The sequence below is a fragment of the Nicotiana tabacum genome, chromosome 7 (assembly GCF_000715075.1).
Source record: "Nicotiana tabacum cultivar K326 chromosome 7, ASM71507v2, whole genome shotgun sequence".
In the NCBI taxonomy this organism is placed as follows: Eukaryota; Viridiplantae; Streptophyta; class Magnoliopsida; order Solanales; family Solanaceae; genus Nicotiana; species Nicotiana tabacum.
Genome location: NC_134086.1, coordinates 163,561,762 through 163,583,914, shown reverse-complemented (window position 1 = coordinate 163,583,914; position 22,153 = coordinate 163,561,762).

Sequence of the window (22,153 nt, the reverse complement as noted above, 5' to 3'; positions counted from 1 at the left end):
GAATTATCTTTATTTTGTTACTAATCATTTCTCCGGATTAGGGGTAAGATCTACATATGCCCCCAAATTCCACTTGTGAACTTTTATTAAGTTATTGTTATTGTTGTTACTAATCATATTTCCGAATTAAAAACAATTTTTAAATACAAAACACAAAATACAGTTGGAGGAGGAATGGAGAAGGGGCTAAACAATTGGGACACTCTATTTCGGCTTTAAAAGCAGACAACTTATTTTCTAAAAAACAACATTATCTGGATTTTCAAACAACATATTTTCATTTATGTAAATTGAAGGTCAGGACAGTAGCTAATGGGCGATATTTCTACCTTCTTACTTACTTCTTAATTGCATTGTTAGGCTTTGAGATTAATGCTAAACTAGGTTTTCTGGACCACTTGATAGTCAAATTAGATACACCTTTAAAAGGGTGGAAATGGCATTGGGCTAGTCAGTTTTTGCACTAGTAATTGAAAAAAAAACAGTGTTTGCAAAGTCATTGAAAAATAGCCATTATTTTCTTGCAACACGAAAAAATTCAGCATAATATACTGGAGATTAGTGCACCTATGTATGAACTTCCAGCATATTATGGTGGAACTCCAGTATATTTGTGACGACCCGGAGTCGTCTTAAGAATTTACGCCCCGATCCCCCATTAACTGCTTTCCCCAAGTTTATTTCTGCTATTTTGATTTGTCGGGATGTTCGGTTTTGAGTTTCGGGACACTTAGTCCCTAAATGAGAGCTTAAGTGTTGGAAAGTTGGCCGTAGTCGGAACACTGTGAAGACGGCCACGGAATGGAAATCCGATGGTTCTGTTAGCTCCGTTGGGTGATTTTGGGCTTAGGGGCGTGTTCGGATTGTGTTTTGGAGGTCCGTAACTAATTTAGGCTTGAAATACCGAAAGTTGAATTTTTGAAGTTTCCGGTTCGATAGTGAGATTTTGATACGAGGGTCGGAATGGAATTCCGGAAGTTGGAATAGCTTCGTAGTGTTTAATGTGACATGTGTGCAAAATTTCAGATCATTCAGACGAGGTTTGATAGACTTTTTGATTGAAAGCGTATTTTTAGAGTTTTTGGAATTATTAGGCTTGAATCCCATGAAAAATAGGTGTTTTGATGTTGTTTTGAGCATTCCGAAGGTTGGAACAAGTTTGAATGATGTTTTAGGATCGGTTGGTATTTCGGATGCTCAACGAGTCATTTTTGGACTTAGAGGTTTGCAGAAAATGCAGCAGGTCTCCAGTTCTGGTTTCCTTATTCTCGTTCGCGAGGGGGGTCTCGCGTTCGCGAAGAGGAGCTGGGGCTGGTGGAAGCTTAACGCTTCGCGTTCGAGAAGAGGGTCTCGCGTTCGCGAAGCTGAGAGGTCGTATGCCTACGCGTTCGCGAAGAGGGTCCCGCGTTCGCGTAGGAGGGGGAAGTTTGCTTCCGCGTTCGCGTCAGGGGCATCGCGTTCGCGATGAAGGGCATCTAGGCTGAGCGAAGTTGTGCTTCGCGAACGCGAGAGTCCTTCCGCGTTCTCGAAGAAGGATTTACCTGGGCAGATATAAAATTTCAAAGCCTAGGGTTTAACCATTTTTTGTGAGAACTAAAGCTTGGGAGCTCGGATTTGAGCGAGGTTTTGAGGAATTTTCAGAGATATCGATTGGGTAATGATTCTTAACTCCTTTTTGCTTGTAACTCATTAATCCAAACATGAATTCATCATTTAATTTCGGATTGGAGATGAAAATTGGGGAAAAGTTGGAAGAAAGTTCTTAGACCTAAAATTTGACTTTTGATTGGGAATTTTACCTTAGATTTGGATAATTTTGGTATGCATGAACTCGGAAGAGTGTGAGGATTTTAAAAATATAAATTTTACCCGATTTCGAGACATGGGCCTGAGGGGCGTTTTGGTCATTTTATCTAATTTCGCGTATTAGCTTAGAATTTCTTCGTAGAATCAGTTACTTGAAGTGTTATTTACATTATGCAATTGAATTGAATAAATTTGGGTCATTTGGAGTCGAGTACTCATGGCAAGAGCATGGTTTCGGGTTGATTTTGAGTCGGTTCGAGGTAAGTGGCTTATCTAACTTTGTGTGGGGGACCTTCCCCTTAGGATTCGGTATATTTGATATTTTAAATGCCTTGTACGTGAGATGACTAGTGCGTACTTGAGCTAATATTTAAAAATCTGATTTTCTTTAAGTAATTTCAATTGTGTTTCTTTTCGTATTTCATTTTACTTGCAATTTAAACATGCTGTTAATTTAGAAAAAGCATGTCTAATTGACTTAACTGTTTATTTGCTTAAACTGCCTTAACTGAATTATGTGGAGCATGTTAGGTTAGAATTACCTATTTATTTGATACGAAATCGAGCTTATTTATGTATTCTTGTGTTGATGCTGTGTGTTCTACTTTGGGATTACGGGGACGACATCCCGGGAGATCCCTTGTACGTATTTATGATTTGAACTGAGGTGCGGGATACCGAGAGATCCCTGGCATGTATATTGAGGATACCAAGAGATCCTCGGGATACCAAGAGATCCCTAGCACATATTGAGGATACCGAGAGATCCTCGGGATACCAAGAGATCCCTGGCATATATTGAGGGTACTAAGAGATCCTCAGGATACCAAGAGATCCCTGACATATATTGAGGGTACTAAGAGATCCTCGGGATACTGAGAGATCCCTGATTGTTTCCATGTGATTGTTTTCGCCTCTGTTTCAGTTATTGAATTCCTTTTTTTTCCTGTATTAAATTCTTATCGTTAGTTTTCAACTGTACTGCTTATCTTATACTGTCATGTCTTATATTCTTTATTTTATCTCAGTAGGGCCCTGACCTTCCTCGTCACTACCCGACCGAGGTTAGGCTTGGCACTTACTGAGTACCGCTGTGGTGTACTCATGCCCCTTCTGTGCATGTTTTTCATGTGCAGATCTAGGTACTGCGACTTAGTCCTATCACCCTTAAGGCGAGGCTACTGCTCCAGCAATTTCGAGGTATATCTGCCGCGTTCGCAGACCAAGGAGTCCCTTTCTATTCTCGCTCTTAAGTTTTAGCCCTTCTGTATTTCTGTTCTTGTTGGACATTCTAGAGTTAGAGTACTGTGTAGTGATCCTTAGCTTGTGATTCATGGATTTCTGGGTCTTGGAAGTATGTATTGCTTTGAGAGCTAAATATTGTGTATGCCGAGCGGCACTTTTAAACACTGTTTTATCACTCTTCATTCTGTTTTAATTTGTTTTTATTTTGCACTTTGGTTATCTTCCGCAATTTAGGCTTACCTAGTCGTAGAGGACTAGGTGCCGTCACGATGGTTCACGGAGGGCGAACCGGGATCGTGACAATATTATGCTGGAATATTTTTCGAATTTTGAACAGTGTTTTCGTTCAGATTTATCTTTACATAAAAAATGACTAAAAACTTCGATTACTTCTGAAACTATGACTATTTTTTATTTACTACTTGTAAACCTGGCTATTTTTGAATTTCACCCTTTAAAAGGTGGAACATGTGATATATAATTTAGTCCATTAGTATAGCATTAAGGGCAGTCCCACAATATTGTACCACGGTATTTAAGATGAAGTGTGTTATGCCTTTTGGTTAGTGACAATATTAATATAATTATAACTATGCCTTAGGGTGTGTTTAGTATAACGGAAAATATTTTCCAAAAAAATATTTTCTTTATTTTTCGGTGTTTGGTGCGCAAATTAAGAAAAATAACTTCTCAAGAGTATTCATAAATAATTTAGATACAATAAACATGTAGCCATAAACTTTTGAACCAACAATCTTCCGAACCCACATATTTCATAAACTTCTGAACCGCTAAACTTTCGAACCAGTAAACTCTATAATTTCTAAACCCGCAAACTTTCAAACACATAAACCTCCAAACTCATAACTTTGGAACTTGTAAAATTTCGAACCAGTAAACTGAAAAATAAAAAATGAAAAAACCAGAACTGAAAATAAAAATAAAAAATAAAAAATTTGCCCCCATTGGGGGTGGGGGGGGGGATGCAGAAAAACGAAAAAACAGAAAACTAAAGATACAAAAAAAAAATTTGCGGGGAAGGAGGGGGAGGGTTGGGAACGAAAAAATTGAAAATTGAAAATAAAAAAAAACATAAAATTGAAGTTGGAGGGGTTGGGGTTAGACGTGAGGGTAGATGGATTTTTTGGAAAACATTTTTCTAACTTTTTCTAAGAAAGTCATTTTCCTCCAATTTCAGAAAAATGTGATATCTAAAAAAATATTTTCCAAACTATTTTGTGCAACCAAACCGTGAAAAAAGGGAAAACATTTTCTGCAAAAAAAAAAAAAAAAAAAAAAAAGATGGTCATACCAAACACACCCCTAGTTTCAAATAAGTCCGAATAGACTATAAAATTCTCACTTTTTATATCCCTCCATTTAAGTCTATCTTAATTCAATACTGGTGCAAAATAAAAAGTTGTACTAAAAGGTATTGTAATGTGCTACTAGCATATAAATTAATGGCATGATTAAAAGATTCCTTGAAAATATAGATCTAAAATAAACTCATTGACATTACTGAAGCTTAATCCCAACTAATTAATATAGCTCACCTAAGTCCTTTTTTTATTTTTAAATCGTATCTTTTTTCATTAGGTCTATATGAATTTCAAGAGATTGTAGGTTGTTTGATGAAAGAAAGTGGTTATGGGCTTTTTTTACTTTTAGTCCGTGTCAGAAACTATTTATATTTAGTAGCCAAAAAATATAAAAATTTGTATATAATATACATAATATATATATATATATATATATTTTAACTATTATTTTGAAAACAATTATACAATGTCATTTTCCCTTTTGGGTGAGATTCCTACTAATGGGCTTAGCTTAAATTGAAAAGTCTTCTGGCCCAATTAAAGCTTTATGAAAGCAAAGCAAAAATTTTCTAATCGACAAGTCAATGGTAGTATTTTATTAAGAAATGTATATATTATATTTTTTGATTAGCAAATGCAATTAAATTTGTTAACTGACTAATTTTGTATTTTGCCCTATTTTCTTCGCAAAATAAGTTTACTAAATCTTTTTTTTTTTGGTCGAAAAGCCAAGCCTTTATGAGTCTGTCTTTTGAAACTTCGTGGACAGTTTCATTTGGGCCCATCAGCAAGGGGATTATCCGGGGAGAAATTTAAAAATAGCCAAATTTAAAAATTGAAATATTGTAATAGGAATTTTATATAGGGTCTAGCTCTAGAGTCTCATGAGCTAGCGGTTGTACATCTCATTGGTTAAATATAAAACTTTTGTTTGACCAAAAAAAAAAACAAGGGGTCATTCAAAAATAGCCACAGTTTCAAAAGTAATCGAAATTTAGTCACTTTTTATATAAATATAAATCTGAACGAAAACACTATTCAAAATCCAAAAAAATACTCCAGCATAATATACTGGTCACGCATAATATACTGGAGTTTGGAGCACCGATGCTCCAGTCTCCAGTATATTATACTGGAGCCAACAAAGTATATCGGTCCAGCATAATATACTGGAAGTTCATACAAAGGTGCACCGAAGTCCAGTATATTATACTGGACCGGTCTCTGTTGCAGCAAAATAGTGGCTATTTTTCAATGACTTGCCAAACGCTGGCTATTTTTGAATGACCAGTCCGAAAACTGACTAGACCGTGCTATTTTTACGATTATCTTCTACTCTAAAAATGTCTGGTCAATTGTTGATTCCTATTGGATAGTTCATATGAAGGCATTTGTACGAACGATTTTTTAGGTCACTATTTAAATTTTTTTGTTAATCTAGTGAATTCAATTTATTGTGTAAGGAAAATTCACGACATTGCTTTTATGGAATCTTACAAAAATATCTCAAAAAATTCCAACTTAGCGACCTCTGGCCATTAATCATAGACTTACCAAAACTAGCAAAACGCATATAAAAATTGAAAACCCAAAGAAATAAGGTTCTTTTTCTCCATGAATCATAAAACTCAAAGAAATAAGCTTCTTTCTCTCCAAGAATCATATACAAAGATCTCCTTCCATATTTTCAAGTGTGATTAGCAACATTAGATGCAAGAAAGAAAGGAAATTTCATGGATGAGGTAGCAAATAAAGTGATGAAATACAAAAAAATTATATATAAAAGATTCCAAAAATCTAAACATAATAGGATTCAATGGGTATGGTTGAGATTCATTGAAAACATATAGATGAGTCAATATACAAAATTTAAGGAAGATTGGAGGTGATTTGGACTGATTTGGTATCAATATTCATAGTGAAAATCTAGTTAAAAAAATTCTTTTGCAATACATGCGCATATATCTCACACGCAGTTATACATGAATATACATGTGATATTCATTTGATATATGTGTGATACACAAGTGATACATAGTGTGAAACACCTCTCATTTTTTTCATGTTCATCTTCTACTTCTAATTTTCAATTCAAACCACCTCAAAACTCCACCAAATCATCCCAAAACTGAGATTCAAGCTCCTTAAGATGTACCCAATCTATTCTAATAACACCCACTCAAAAGAAAGCAAAAAATTGACTTTTTTTTGCTACAAATAGCTAATTGGCTAATATTAGTCATATTTTACAAATTGACCAACTTTTATTAATAAGCTACTTATATATGAATTTTTCCTTACTTTTAATGCTTTTAGCCCATTGAGCTAGCAGAGAAATAAATTAAAGGGTGGTTTAAAAAATGACCATACAGTGCAAATAATTCATGCAGATTTGAATCCGACCAACATTTGTACATGTAATTTAACCCTTGGATCTTGTAATACTACAATAATCATTATCTCTTAATCTAATTTCCAATACTTTTCACTAGTATATTACAATATTATAGAAAAAATGTGGAAACTTCTTGCTTGTGTAGAAAAAAGAAGATTGCTAAGATCGGCTTACGAACCCAATATTAATTCAAAATGATTATTGTTGGGTCTAAATTCTGTAACGTATATGGTTTTTGGCCCATAAGTAATGAATGGTGTGAAAGGGACGACTCATGAGCAGCATAAATGGGAACAAAACGAATATGAGAAAAAGCAAATGGAAAAATATAAAACCCCGTGATGAAGTAATTTCACTTTTCTTAATTCAGTCTTTACAGCTTTCAAGTTAGGAGAATAAAAATTTCACGTTACTGCCTTAACGTCTGGATTTCATCCAAAACTCGATTCTAATTGAAGCCACCATTTAACCTATGATAGTTGTACGCGTCAATTAGCACACTGTATTGGAAAAAAATTGAATCTAAATATTGAAGATGACGTGTCATGACACATGGACTGGTCAAAAGGTCAAAACGCAATAAATAGCCAAGATGCACGGGAGACAACAGATATGAGGAGAAGAAAACAACATAGCTGTGGACCGTTACTCAAATAGGTACGAGTCTCATACCTATTCGAGTCATTTAAAGACCGAAGATCGGAAGAAGTTGAAGATACGAATCCGATGACGTAAAAGAGTCTAAATACAGCATTAAATATCAAATGCGTTAGAGAATCTGAATTAAATAGAAATGATTGTGTAACTGTGAGCACGTGATTTTTGTCTTACGCGACAATCGCTCCAAAAGAATTAAAAAAATAATAACAAATAGTCCTGCTGTACAAATTTGGATTTTACATGGCACTTTGTTAATTATTTATGATTTTTGCCCATTTTTATTAAAACAAAATACAAAATGTATGTGTCGTGCGTAATGTGAACCGTAATCCGATTGTTAAAGGGGAGATCACAAAAATACGCATTTCTTTTGTCCTGATTTGTTGCCTTGTTTAATTTTACCTACTTTTAACATTTTATACGCGTGAAATAAATATGTTAAGTGTTAATTAATGGTGCTTAGTTTTTATTTAATTAGGTTGTGTATTTAGGAAATTAGAAATAAAGAAAAAGAGGATAAAAATTTGTTTTAAAATGAATTTGGGCCGTGCCCATTTCAAAATCTGAAGCCCAAATGAACGGCCCAAGCCACCAGTCCGAACAGCCCACCCCCAGGCCACAAAACGACGTAGTTTAACACCAAAACTACGTCGTTTCAATGCCGATCCATCTCAACCATTCAAACCAAACTGATCCAACGGCCAAGATCTCACACCCCGTAACCACTAACAGACCCGACCCGTCTCACCCGGACCGACCCCAACCCTTTACCCTCGAAACGACATCGTTCCCCGTTAGTTGAAGGATCCTGGCCCTTCATCACGTCTCATCCAACGACCAGGATCCACCTATCCACTAACTATATAAACCCATAACCTTACCCTGCCCCCTATCCGAACCCCAGCCTTAGGTCACCTTCGTCCTCATCCCTTTCCCCTCCAAAACCCTAGCCGCCCCTGTATTCTTCACCATGAAAGCCGGCGGCATGGACGCCGGTAACCCCACCCTTAACACCATAGAACCCCCTTGCCATCCTGAACATGGATCTGTTAACTACTTAACTCGAATCCCTTCCCACCTTCTCGAATCTTCGTTTGAAGATTCGAGTCGAAACTTGACTTACACCGTTTAACCCCAGTTTCACACCAGACACTCCCCAGACCCCCCTCGTGACCAAACCATGCTTGGTTTGGTCCGAATCTGACCAGGGAAGCATGAATCCCAGATCTAATCTTTGGAACCTTAGGGTTCCTCGTCACTGGTCCGTATCTCGTTTAAACCAAGAGATTAAGGTCTAATGGACCTTAATCGAAGTGTTTCTCATCTGAGAAACACTTCGATTAAAGTCCGTTCAGCTTTAAGAAAGGTCTGTTCGAATCCAAGTTAAGGTTTTTTGATTTTTCGGGATTTAAGGTGAGTTTTGTTTTCTTTTCTTTATTCTGTTAGTCCATGTTTGTTTAAAAGGCTATTCATGTTGTTGTGAAATTTGTGTTTCGAATTTTATCAACTGTGTCATGTCCGCTTTGCCTAAACCTCGGTGTCTTGAGTCCTTCTTCTATTTGTTCTGATAATGTGTATGTATGTGTGTGTTGTGCAATTAGCTGATTTTCAAATTTGAACTGACTAACTGATTCCTCGAGTACAATTTTGCTTAGTCAGTACAATTCGAATCATGTGTCCTATACTGATTAAATGACTGATTTTGGTTTCGATTGTATGTGTTATAACTAGTATAGCCGAGTCGACATATGTCGTCAATTAGTTTCAGTTGTCCGAACAATAACAAATCGACTTACTTCTGCTAAGCATTTGTTTGAATCAATTAGGAACTGAGTTTGTTTACTTATAGTTGTTAATTTGAATCAGAAATGCCAAAGGAATGTTTTGTTTAGTTACAGTTCTGAATTGGAGGGCATGTGCACTTGTGCACAACATGTGCATTTGTGCACCACAGGTGCATTTGTGCACAGCCTGGTTCCTGCATAAAGGGCTTTTTGATTTAAAAATAGTTTGACAGCATATGCTGTCAGATATATTCTGCTGCCCATTACCCTGCTTTAGTTTAAGAAGTATTAAACCTCATTTAAAAGAGTAAGTCTGCCAGGGAATGTGATGGGGGGGGGGGGGGTTAATACTTAAATAGCTAAGTGGAAACTGAAAAGAAGATAGCACATGGGAGGAGTGTTCTTTTGGTCTAACAGGCTGTCAAAGGGCTGATGTTAAGGCTTATAAAAGGAGAAGAACACAGAGATAAAAAAAAGAAAAAAGAACAGAGACTGAATTTTTGAGAACTGGAAGTTCTGGGAAAAAACAGTAAAAACTGGAAAAGGTTTTTTTTTTCTGATAACTCAAGTATAATTTCAAAACTGAAGACTGATATTGGATTTTGAAAAGAAAGGAGATAGGGGGAGGGATATACAGAAAAACAGCAACTGTTTCTTCCTTGTTCGTGTGATTTCTCAGTTCGTTCAACCTGTTCAATCAACTCTGTTTTCTTTCAAGTATCAGCTGAGTTCATTGGTGGATTCACATTGTTTGTTTCTCCTGGATTTGACCTGTTTTGGAGTTTTGTTTCTACTGCATTGTTTGCTGCTGTCTTTTTGCCATTTTTCTACCGGCTCTAACTGTATCCTGCACTGGGAGTTATTCTATCTGTTACCTGTTGTTACTGCTGCCGTTTCTGTTGCCATTGTCATTCTACTGACTTCCTTTCTTCTTCGATTGTAAGCATTCCCAGGTACACACTCCTGAAACCTTGTTGGTTGAAAGTTTGAAGTTTGAAGCAGAAATAAAGAACTGAACATCTTTTACTTTACAATACTTGTATTCAAAATAGGTCGAATGCTAGTTTGGCCTGTACTTGTTTAATTTCAAACTACAAATACTCTGTATGGGTTAACATACATTCTGATTTGAGGCGAACTACTAGATAGCATTTGTTTGTTAGATCGGACGTGTTTTAATGCATACAACCATTAGGTTTTGTTTTAGTTATGACATTATAACATAGAATCATGGCAAGCATCCGTACGTATTTTGTCTAGATCTCTGAACTATCAAATCTGTTACATACGGTTCCATTTAATTTCAAGATAAGTGTACCCCAAACTAATTCTCATGTAGCGTTACGATAACAGGGTGATAATGTATGCCAACCCTTTTGTTAGATTACTCGTTCCTATATAGGTTCGATATGGGCTTCAATATAGATTCATTGTTTCGAAATAATGCGGTGACTTTTGAGGAAAACTAATAGGCATTTTTCGAATCTAATTAATAGTAGTCTTTCATCCATGACTTTGTTAATTAATCCGATAAGTTAATTTTGAAATTCAAGCTTAAGGTTTGTTTAATGTTAAATTTAGTATGTGTTATTTGTTTGCTTACAATCTCCCTTATCAAATTAACAAAGTTTGTTCATCCATGAAATAAAGCACAAAATAATTCACGCCTCATAAAATCAGATAGTCAAATAAGGATCCGAAGTTGGTCAAGCATGTAATCAGCATGTAATCCTCTTTCTTTCGTTTTATTAGAGACAAACACAATAGAAATGTAGTCACTTTAGGATATCCTCTTCTAAAATAATGAGACGAGCCTCGCTAAGTAAAAAATGCAAATTGCGGGGCCCTCGATAATTAACCATAAAAAATACTTAGAATTCGGGACAGGCCGTTTAGTGAATTTTACGGCCTTCCCCAAAGATAATAATACGTTAGACTCTTTAGGCATGGTTTAATTAAATCATATTCTTAAATTTGGGTGTGCATTGATGTGACCCAAATCCAAATCTCAACGAAGTCAAAATGTGTTGACAATCACGGGCGCATTGATTGTGACGTGGTTCGAGATGCATTTTCACGACGTTGCAATTCTATAAAATAAATGATAATAATAAAAGCGGTTTAAACTTAATAAAAGCACGTAAGTCACAACATGTATTTAAATCAGATAATTAGCCATAATAACAATTTAAGCGATCGTGCTAGAACCACGGGATTCGAGGGTGCCTAACACCTTCCCTCGGGTCAACAGAATTCCTTACTTAGAATTTCTGGTTCGCAGACTTCATTTGGAAAAGTCGAAAATTTCCTCGATTTGGGATTCAAGATAAACCGGTGACTTGGGACACCAAAAACCAAACCTTTCCTAAGTGGCGACTCTGAATTAAATAAATAATCCCATTTCAAATATTGTCACTTAAATTGGAAAAACTCCCCTCGCGCATTTTTTAACCCTTCGGGGCGGGGCGCGCAAAAAGGAGGTGTGACAGCTCTGGCGACTCTGCTGGGAACAATTTACCCAGAACCACTGGTTCAGGGTTCAAGAATTCGAGCTTAGAATAATTGTTATATTTGGCTTTATTATCTGATCTTTATTACATGTTTTTGCATAACGTGCTAAATGTTGTCTTTTACCGCTTTGATATTATCTGAACTGTATATAAACTGTGCCGAAACCCTTCTCTTCTTACCTCCGGGGAGAAGCTCGCTGGTCGAGACTCCCTATTCTGTTAGTGTCGATACCTGAAATAAGAAAGAGGTCGGACAAGTTACAAAGCCGGACGATCTCGCGGGTCCCCGGTACGTAGCCCCCTCCTCGACTCGAGTTGTCCGCTCGGGTACACAGTCTAGAACAAATGCCCAGGTTATAAACCTAGTATAACGAAACTTCATGCCGGATCCCTAGTAGGAACGTTTATTTGCATCATGTTGCATTTGACTTAGGGGGCTCAACACAGGGGTTGGGTCCGTCTAGGACAGGCAACCTGAAATGAAAAGACCATCCTGCTGCATTCCTATCTGTTTTGCGCATTTATTTGCTTCAGTTCCGCATGCTGACCGGTTTCTAAAAAAGAAAATAGCAGCGTAGGGAGATAATTACTTATTTTGGAAAAATAAAACCAATGTCCAAGTAGTGTCAAAACCTCGCCGGAATTTTTCTAAAAAAAAAGAATAAAAACAAAATTTGTCTTCTTAGTTTGAGTTATTAAAAAAATAATATAATTTTTTTTTTATCATTATCACTTCAAAATCAAAAAAAAAAGAAAAAAAAAAGAAGGTATTTATTTAAAAGTAAAAAAAAATGGAAAATTCATAATTCAAAAAAAATGTTGTTTCTTTCGTAGTACCCCCTTTATAAATTCAGACTAGTAGTCCAAATATTTCCTTAAAAAAAAATTTTTTAGTCTTTATCTCTTTTCAAAAGAAAATAAAAAAATAATTCTTGCTTTCTGGGTTTAATTGATTTTCTCTATTCATGACGTACCGAACTACGCCGGTTTGATTCTCACCGGATGTGAGATACGTAGGCAACCCTCGTCGGGATCAACCCCATTTTTTGCTAAAATAGCCAAAATCAATAAATAAATAAATAAAAAAGGAAAAGGATGCGTCAAATTTTAAAAGAGTCATAAATGAGTCAGGTGATGCTGTTTTGTCATAAATAGCCGAATGTTCCCGAAAGGGACGCCGGAAGGCTGACTTTGCATAAACAACCACTTTTGGGTCTTGTTTAGTATTTTTGTCTAGTTAACCCACACGACCTTAAAATCTTCGTCCCCGAAGTGCCTAAAGGCCGTGTTCAAAGCTTGGTCCCCTTTGAAAATATTATTGAGTCAAGTCATTTTGTTAAAATCACCTTAATAAATGTGCAGGATGAGCGCGATGCAAAATGAACATTTTTCAATAATGACCAAAATCCCTGTCAAGTTACGGCTATGGTGGGATGATCTAGGTGCTGAAGGACAAAATGAGGTCAAGAAATATCTGAAAGGTCTCGTGGGTTTGTTGGAAATCCAGCCTCGGGGAGATATCATAAGAGCTTTGGTTACCTACTGGGACCCGGCGCACAATGTTTTCCATTTCTCTGATTTTGAACTCACCCCGACTTTGGAAGAAATGGTCGGGTACATCGGGAATGCTGAACTTCCGTTGAGGCAAAAATACTTGGTCGCCCCAAGATTTGTCACGGTACATCGGTTCCTAGATTCATTGAAGATACCCAGAACGGTCCACAACCCGGATCTGGTAGCCGAATTTTGTACTCCATGCTTTATATATGATAGGTATGGTCATGAGGGGGGATTCAATAATCCAATCAACAAACTGTGCAGCAAAGGTGTTGGTCAGAAGTGGGACAAACACAGACGGGTAGCTTTCATGATGATGTTCCTGGGCCTTCTAGTATTTTCAAGGAAAGACGGAAACATTGATTTGAAGATATCCGGGGTCGTCAGCACTTTACTCGCACAAAATGACAGTACTCTCGCACCTATGGTGGTATCTGACATCTTTCGAGCTCTTACAGCTTGTAAAGCTGGGGGAAATTTCTTCGAAGGTTGTAACTTGCTCCTACAAATATGGATGACCGAGCACCTATGCCATCATTCCGAGATTTTGAGCCATGGTTCCCCGGAAAAGACTTGCATAGAAGAATTTTACACGAGAACCAAAGAGATCAGTTTGCCCAAAAGAGTCCTGGCATGGACCTCGTTCTTTCAAGCTCTTACTGCCAGCCAAATACAATGGATGCTGGGATGGTTGCCTGTTGACGAGGTCATATATATGCCGGCAGCTAAAACCCATTTCTTACTGATGGGGCTTAAGAGCATTCAACCTTACGCACCCTGCCGAGTCTTGAGACAGCTCGTAAGATGCCAGACAGTACCTTATGAGGAAGATCTTAGCACTCAAGCAGTTGAGATAAGTCCTAACGGACAGTTTCCAGAAGCGAAAATTCGCCAAATCTGGAGTGAGTGTCAATATTTGAAATCAGATACTTGCGTGCGGGATCGAGCCAAAGGGGAGACGGCGCCAGGTTACCTGGCATGGTAGAGAAGGGAACTTGAGCATGAAAGGCCGGCTAAGAGACCCCACATCCTGAATTTCGCTGAAACATTGCAAAAACAGTGGGATTGGCTAGCAAAAGAAAGAGGCTATTGCGCCGAAATCAGCAGGTTGAAGCGACAAGTGGAAAGCCTAAAATATGATCACAACGTGCAAGTTGCTACCAATCTGGGAGAACGAAACAGGTTGATTCAGGAAAACGAAATGCTCAAAGCCCAGATCAAACAGACAAGGATAGATGCGGATAAGCAGCCAAGGCGTCGAGCAGATGAGTAGTTGATAAAAAGGCTAAAAGGAAAAGTCAGGGAATGGCAAGAGGATTTAGAGAAATCTAAAAACATCATAGCAGAGCTCAGGGCACAATGGGATACACGAGCAGATAAGCATCGCCTACACTTGAATCAATTGGAAGGCGATCACGAGAAAACTGTTGCTAAAATAAAGAGAGAGATGGCTGCACTTGAGATCAAAGCAGTTAATCAGGCCAAGGATTTCCAAATTGAGAGCAGATACTGGTACGACTCAATAGCCCAGATGAAGTTGGAAGTACGGCGACTGAAGCATCAGCATATACAGGATTCTCAAGTATTCAAGATATGTAGCGATCAGATAAAACACCTACTCGTAGAGAAGAAGCAAACCAGGGATAGGATCAAGGCCATTGCCCATGCCATCACCAGACGATGTCTACGATGTGAGAACATGACCAGCGTTACCTTCCTCTCGGCGGTGATGGGTTATGTCAAGCAGACTATGCATGAGATGGAACAACTTGAGAGGGATCTCACGCCTAGGACCGCGGCGAGGCCGAATGATGCCCCGCGGACACCAATTTTCAAAACCATAATGCACTCATAAGTCAAGTCTGTATCTTAGCATCTTCTGCCTGTTTTTCCCATCAGGGTAATGTTTAGTCTATTCTGAGTCCAGGTTTATTGTCAAAGTTTGCTCTTTCTTTTGCAAAATGTAGTTTGTAATAGACCCTTTCAACAATAAAGAGGTTGTTTCTTTTACGCTCATTTGTGTTTTTCGAACTACGTAATGATCTGATTCACGTAGGCATCATGATACATAGGCAATCCTCATCGGATCCGGTCGCATTTCTTTTACTGCAAAATAAAAAAAAATAATAATAATAAAAGAAAACAAAAAAAAATATAATAAAAAGGGGAAAACTAATAAAGAGGAAAAATGCCGGAATGACGCATGCTCTCGTAGCAAACATGTAGTAATCCACTTAACTGTATAGGTGCATCATGACCAACGTGAGATTAATTATCTGTTTTTTGCTGCAAATTAATCGTGCGTTTGTCGTTGAGTATCCAGGGTTTTTGAAAAGACGGTTGGTTTGGTGAAAGTCTGGCCTCGCACTCATACTTCACGAGGTCAAGGAGAAGTGTTCAACTACCTGTTGTTAGGACCAGAAGCAGTACTCACACTTACTTCACCAGGTCAAAAGGAAGTGTGGAAATGTCTTCAGAAATTCCATTGCAAACAATCCCTGTTTCCGAGGAGAGCTCGATCTCAGCCGTCCTCACACCTGAATCCGCAACTGCGGAGGAAAATTGAATCCTACGGCTCCGCATGTTGGAAATGCTGGACGACTGGAATAATGGGAAAGAGCCGTCGAGTGTCTTCCCCGGATTCCCTGAATTATTCTCCAGGTCAAGTGGGACTTCTAATGTCCCCATAAATTATCCTGCTACCCCATTCGGGTACCCAGCCACCTCAGCCTTCTCTGCTGGATCGCCTTCTGAGCCTCATCCCCGAATGTCAGCCACCGATGCAAGCATGAACATCTTTACTGCATCACCTTGCCCGATTACGGCACAACCTGCCACGTACAAACCAAACTTTGACTCATCCTCTTTTACATTCCAAGCACCATCGTTCTCAATGGAACCAACTAGGTTCGCTGCCAGCACTAATCCTCTACTACCTCAGTGTGAGCTTGCACCCGGGCAGGATCAGAATCCCAGAATTGCAGAACAAAATGAGATTGCCAAGAGAATGAGAAGCCTTGAACAGAGTTTGAAGAATATGCAAGGATTGAGCGGGCAGAAGAGCGTCTCTTACGCCGACCTATGCATGTTCCCTCACGTGCACCTGCCAGCGGGTTTCAAGACCCCAAAGTTCGAGAAATACGATGGGCACGGTGACCCCATTGCACATCTTAAGAAATACTGCAACCAATTGCGGGGAGCCGGCGGAAAAGAAGAACTGCTAATGGCATATTTTGGGGAAAGTCTAGTAGGGATAGCTTCGGAATGGTATATGGACCAGGAAATGTCCCGATGGCATATATGGGATGATCTCGCCAGAGATTTTGTGAAAAAATTCCAGTATAACATCGACATTGCACCAGACCGAAATTCTCTGTCGAATTTAAAGAAGAAACCTTCAGAAAGCTTCAGGGAATATGCTATTAAGTGGCGTGAACAGGCCTCAAGAGTGAAGCCTCCCATGGATGAAGTGGAAATGGTCACTACTTTTCTCCAGGCTCAAGAATCTAACTATTTCCAAAACATGATGTCAGCCATGGGTAAGCCATTCGCGGAAGCGATCAAGATTGGAGAGATGGTAGATAATGGTCTGAAAACAAGTAGGATTCTGAGTCAAGCAGCCATAAGGGCAACCTCCCAGGCCGCCCAAAGCGGGTCCGGAGGAATGACAAGAGGGAAGAAGAAAGAAGAAACGACAATGGCAGCCTCGGAAGCAAGGGAGTATCGTCATCCTAGGCCCCGTTTCCCGGAAAGAACCCCACAACACTACTACCCCCACTCCAATTTGGCATATGCTCATCAACCTTATATGGTCATGAATGCCCAACCTTATGCCCATCCACCACAACAAGCCAACCGAGGCCCAGCTCCACCTCCCAGAAATCAGCCTCCTTACCGCAACCACTATAACCCACAACCCCCGCAGAATAACTTCCGCCCTCAAGAGCCACCCCGAAGGCGGACTTTCACGCCCATCGGTGAACCATACTCAACCTTGTTCCCGAAGATAGTCCAGTTGGGTTTCTTACAACCAATCCCTCAAACAAGGCAAAACCCGACGTCACCTTCTTACAAAGCTGGAGTCAGATGCGCCTATCATTCAGGGGCCGAGGGACATGATACAAATGACTGCTGGTCGTTGAAAAGAGTGGTCGAGAATTTGATAGAGCAAGGGCAAATAGTGCTAAGGGAATAAGAGATCCCAAATGTGACTAACAATCCATTGCCTGCTCATAATAATGGGCCGCTGATCGGAATGATTTGCGAAGACAAAGAATTCGACCCTGCTTTGAAAGCTATAATTGCCATTGTCGACACGGGGAAAAGGCCTGAAACAGACCAGAAACCAGAAAAGGGGGAGGAGGCCAAGGCTATAAAGAGTGAGCCTGAAAAGAAGGTGGAGAAGAAAGTGGTGCCGGTAAAGGATAAAGTTCTTTACGTACCACGAGGTCGAGCTGAGAAGACGCAGAACTTCGGAATCAAAAAGACAAAACCTATGTACGTGCCGAAAGGGGCCTATGTGGTCCGGGAGACGATTCAACCACCTCGGCTGAATGAGCCAGTGGTTATCGGACGCGTGCCACAAAAGCCAATGACCAACCCGTCCACAGTGCCGTGGAATTATCAAAAGACTTTGGTAATGTACAAAGGTAAAGAGGTCATGGGAGAACTTCCAGAAAACACTTTCATTGGAAGGTATTCAAATACCCAAGAACTGAACAACGCCACACAAAGGCGCTTCCCGCCAAAGAAGCCCGTAAGTGTTGAAGAAGCGGAAGTGTTCTTCCAACGAATGAAAATGCCGGATTACGAAGTGATAGATCAACTGCGCAAGTACCCCGAGCAAGTGTCCATGCTGTCATTGTTAATGAGGTCGACCGAGCATCAAAAGATCTTACTAAAGACCCTGAATGAAGCATATGTGCCAGTTGAAACCTCGGTAGAGCAATTAGAGCGGATGACAGAAAGATTCTTCGCCGTCAACCAAATCTCTTTCAGCAAAAACGATTTACCCCCAGAAGGAGCGGCACACAACAAGGCCTTGCATATAATAGTTAAATGCAAGGACTACTATGTCAAACGGGTAATGTTGGATGGGGGATCAGGTGTTGACATTTGCCCGCTTTCCACGCTACAAAGAATGGAAATTGGGACCGGAAGAATCCGACCCAACAATGTCTGCGTAAGGGCTTTCGACGGCATCAAGAGAGATACCATGGGAGAAATAGACCTGTTGTTGGTCATAGGACCAGTCGAATTTCAAGTAACATTCCAAGTGCTCGACATGGATACATCCTACAATTTTCTCCTTGGCAGACCTTGGATCCATGCGGCAGGAGCCGTGCCTTCCACTCTTCACCAGATGGTAAAATTCGAGTACAAAGACCGAGAGATCGTGGTCCATGGGGAAGATGAGCATGCCATTTATCGGGACCCATCCATCCCATATCTGGAACCGAGAGAAGGGAGCGAACATACGGTCTATCAAGCTTTTGAGATTGTACTGGCAGAGCAGCGCGAAGAGGGAATACCATGCCCCCAGCCTTTCTTGTCTAACGCCTCGGTTATGGTGGTCAAAGAGATGATCCGGCACGGATTTAGGCCAGGGAAAGGGCTTGGACGAACCCTTCAGGGAATAACAGAACCCATTACCTGCCAGTCACCAAGAAACCTTTTGGACTAGGCTTCAAACCTACTCCAGAAGTGGGCAAAGAAGAGGAGAAATGAGGGTTGGAAGTTACCTCAACCATTGCCGGATTTATATGCAACTTTCATCAGGCCAAGGTACGTTGAAGAAGAAGATGATGAGGTCTTCACAGCTGAGGAAATCGAGGAGATATGTGGGGCGATGAGAGAGATGCTCTACGAGGTCCACATGGTTCAACCAGGTGAAGGCACAAGCACTGCTGAGATGCTGTACATGGGGCCGAACGCCCAACTTCAAAACTGGGAGGCCACGCCATTCCCGACTAGACGGAAGTCCGGGTAGACCTGTCCTGCCACCTTTCCTGTGTCACAAGTTATCTCCAGGACATAACTTGAACGTTTTCTTCCTTTCAATTGTTGTTTTGAATTCCTAAGTTGTAAACAGTGTTGTCTTCCAACTTTCCAAAGAAAATAAAAAAAAATCATCATTGATTTCCCATTCTTTCTTTTGTTCTGATTTTTATTATTTTTCCTTTTATCTTTCTTTTCAGTTATAATAATGCGGCTTTAAATATGACATGCTTGCGGACTTCACGCCCAGATCACAATGAGCTATTTAACTGCGAATTAATGAACCCAGAACCAGAATATGATGCGGAAGAAGCTTTTAGGGAGATAAACCGAGAGTTGGAATATTTCGAGAATAAACCTAAGCCAAATCTGAATGACACTGAACCGGTAAATTTAGGAACCCCGGAAGAAATCCGGAAGACCAAGATAAGCATTCACACGGACCAGAAAACGCGAGAGGCGATAATTCAACTTCTTTTTGAATTTAAAGACGTGTTTGCTTGGTCGTATAATGACATGCCGGGACTAGGTGTTGATCTAGTGGTTCATAAATTGCCGATTCATCCTGATTGTCCTCCAGTTCAACAAAAGCAACGAAAGTTCAAAATTGAGGTCAGTGACAAGATTAAAGAGGAGATCACCAAACAACTGAAAACGGGAGTGATTCGGGTAGTCCAATATACAACATGGTTGGCGAATGTGGTTCCAGTACCAAAAAAGGACGGGAAAACTCGGGTATGTGTAGATTACCGAGACCTGAACAGAGCAAGTCCTAAAGATAATTTCCCGCTGCCCAACATCCACATCCTCGTTGATAATTGCGCCAAACACGAGATACAGTCTTTCGTAGATTGTTACGCTGGGTATCATCAGGTATTGATGGATGAAGAGGACGCCGAGAAAACTGCCTTCACCACGCCTTGGGGCACCTACTGTTACCGGGTCATGCCATTTGGTTTGAAGAATGCTGGGGCTACTTACATGAGGGCCATGACTGCCATTTTTCATGACATGATGCATCAGGAAATAGAGGTATACGTGGACGACGTGATAGTCAAGTCCAGGACGCAGGATGATCACATCCAAGACTTGAGGAAGTTCTTCGAGAGATTAAGGAAGTATGACTTGAAGCTGAACCCAGCCAAATGTGCTTTCGGAGTTCCGTCAGGCAAACTTTTGGGCTTCATCGTAAGCAGGAGAGGTATCGATCTAGATCCAACTAAGATAAAATCTATCAGAGATTTGCCTCCCCCGAGAACAAAGAAAGACGTGATGAGTCTGTTGGGCAGGTTGAACTACATCAGTCGGTTTATTGCCCAGCTGACAAGCACGTGTGAGCCCATATTCAAGCTGTTAAGGAAAGATGCGGCGATTAAATGGACAACTGAGTGTCAAGAAGCCTTTGATAAAGTCAAAGAATACCTTTCGAATCCCCCAGTCTTGGTCCCTCCAGAACCAGAGAGGCCATTTTTCTTGTATCTAACAGTCTTGGAGAACTCTTTCGGTTGCGTCCTCGGGCAACACGACATAATCGGAAAGAAGGAACAAGCAATCTACTACTTGAGCAAGAAATTCACCGGCTACGAGGCCAAATACACTCTGCTGGAAAGGACATGCTACGCTCTCACGTGGGTTGCTCAAAAGCTGAGACATTATCTCCAAGCCCACACTACGTTCCTCATAAGCAGGTTGGATCCTTTGAAGTATATATTTCAGAAACCAATGCCTACTGGGAGACTGGCTAAATGGCAAATCTTGCTTACGGAATTCGACATAGTCTATGTCACTTGCACGGCAATGAAAGCCCAGGCGCTAGCAGATCATTTGGCCGAAAATCCGGTCGATGAGGAATACCAGCCATTGGATACCTACTTTCCAGATGAAGAAGTAAACACCGTAGAAGTGGTCTCGGAGGAAGCTCATGTTTGGAAGATGTTCTTTGATGGAGCCGTGAACGCCAAGGGTGTAGGGATTGGGGCAATTTTGATCTCGCCTTCTGGTCAGCATTATCCCGCCATAGCTAGACTTCGTTTCTTTTGCACAAATAATACAGCTGAGTATGAAGCCTGCATCATGGGCATGCATATGGAAATCGATCAGGATGTCGAAGACTTACTGATTATGGGAGATTCTGACCTGATTATCCGGCAAGCCCAAGGCGAATGGGAAACTCGGGATGTCAAACTTATCCCTTACCGACAGCATGTGGAGGACCTCGGCAAGCGCTTTACATCAATAGAGTTCAGGTATATCCCGAGGTGTCACAATGAACTGGCAGACGCACTCGCTACTCTGGCTTCAATGCTACCCTACCCAGGCAACGCCCACGTCGATCCTTTGGAAATCCAAATCAAGGAAAGACACGGTTACTGCAATGTAATCGAGGCGGGATCAAATACGCAGCCTTGGTACCATGACATCAAGAGGTTCCTGAAGACACAAGAATACCCCGAGCACGCTACTGGAGATCAAAAGAGGACCATTAGGCGACATGCAAGTGGTTTCTTTCTGAGCGGTGAATTGTTGTATAAGAGGACCCCGGACCTCAATCTTCTAAGATGTGTCGATATCGAGGAGGCAAGAAAGATCATGCACGAAGTACACGCAGGTGTGTGCGGACCTCACATGAACGGGTATGTCTTAGCAAAGAAAATCCTTCGAGCAGGTTATTACTGGATGACCATGGAAAAGGATTGCTTTAGCTTCGTTCGGAAGTGTCATCAGTGTCAGGTGCACGGTGATTTGATTCATGCACCTCCCACGGAGCTGCATCCCATGTCTGCACCTTGGCCATTTGTCGCCTGGGGCATGGACGTCATTGGACCAATCGAACCAAAGGCTTCGATTGGACACAGGTTTATACTGGTTGCCATCGAT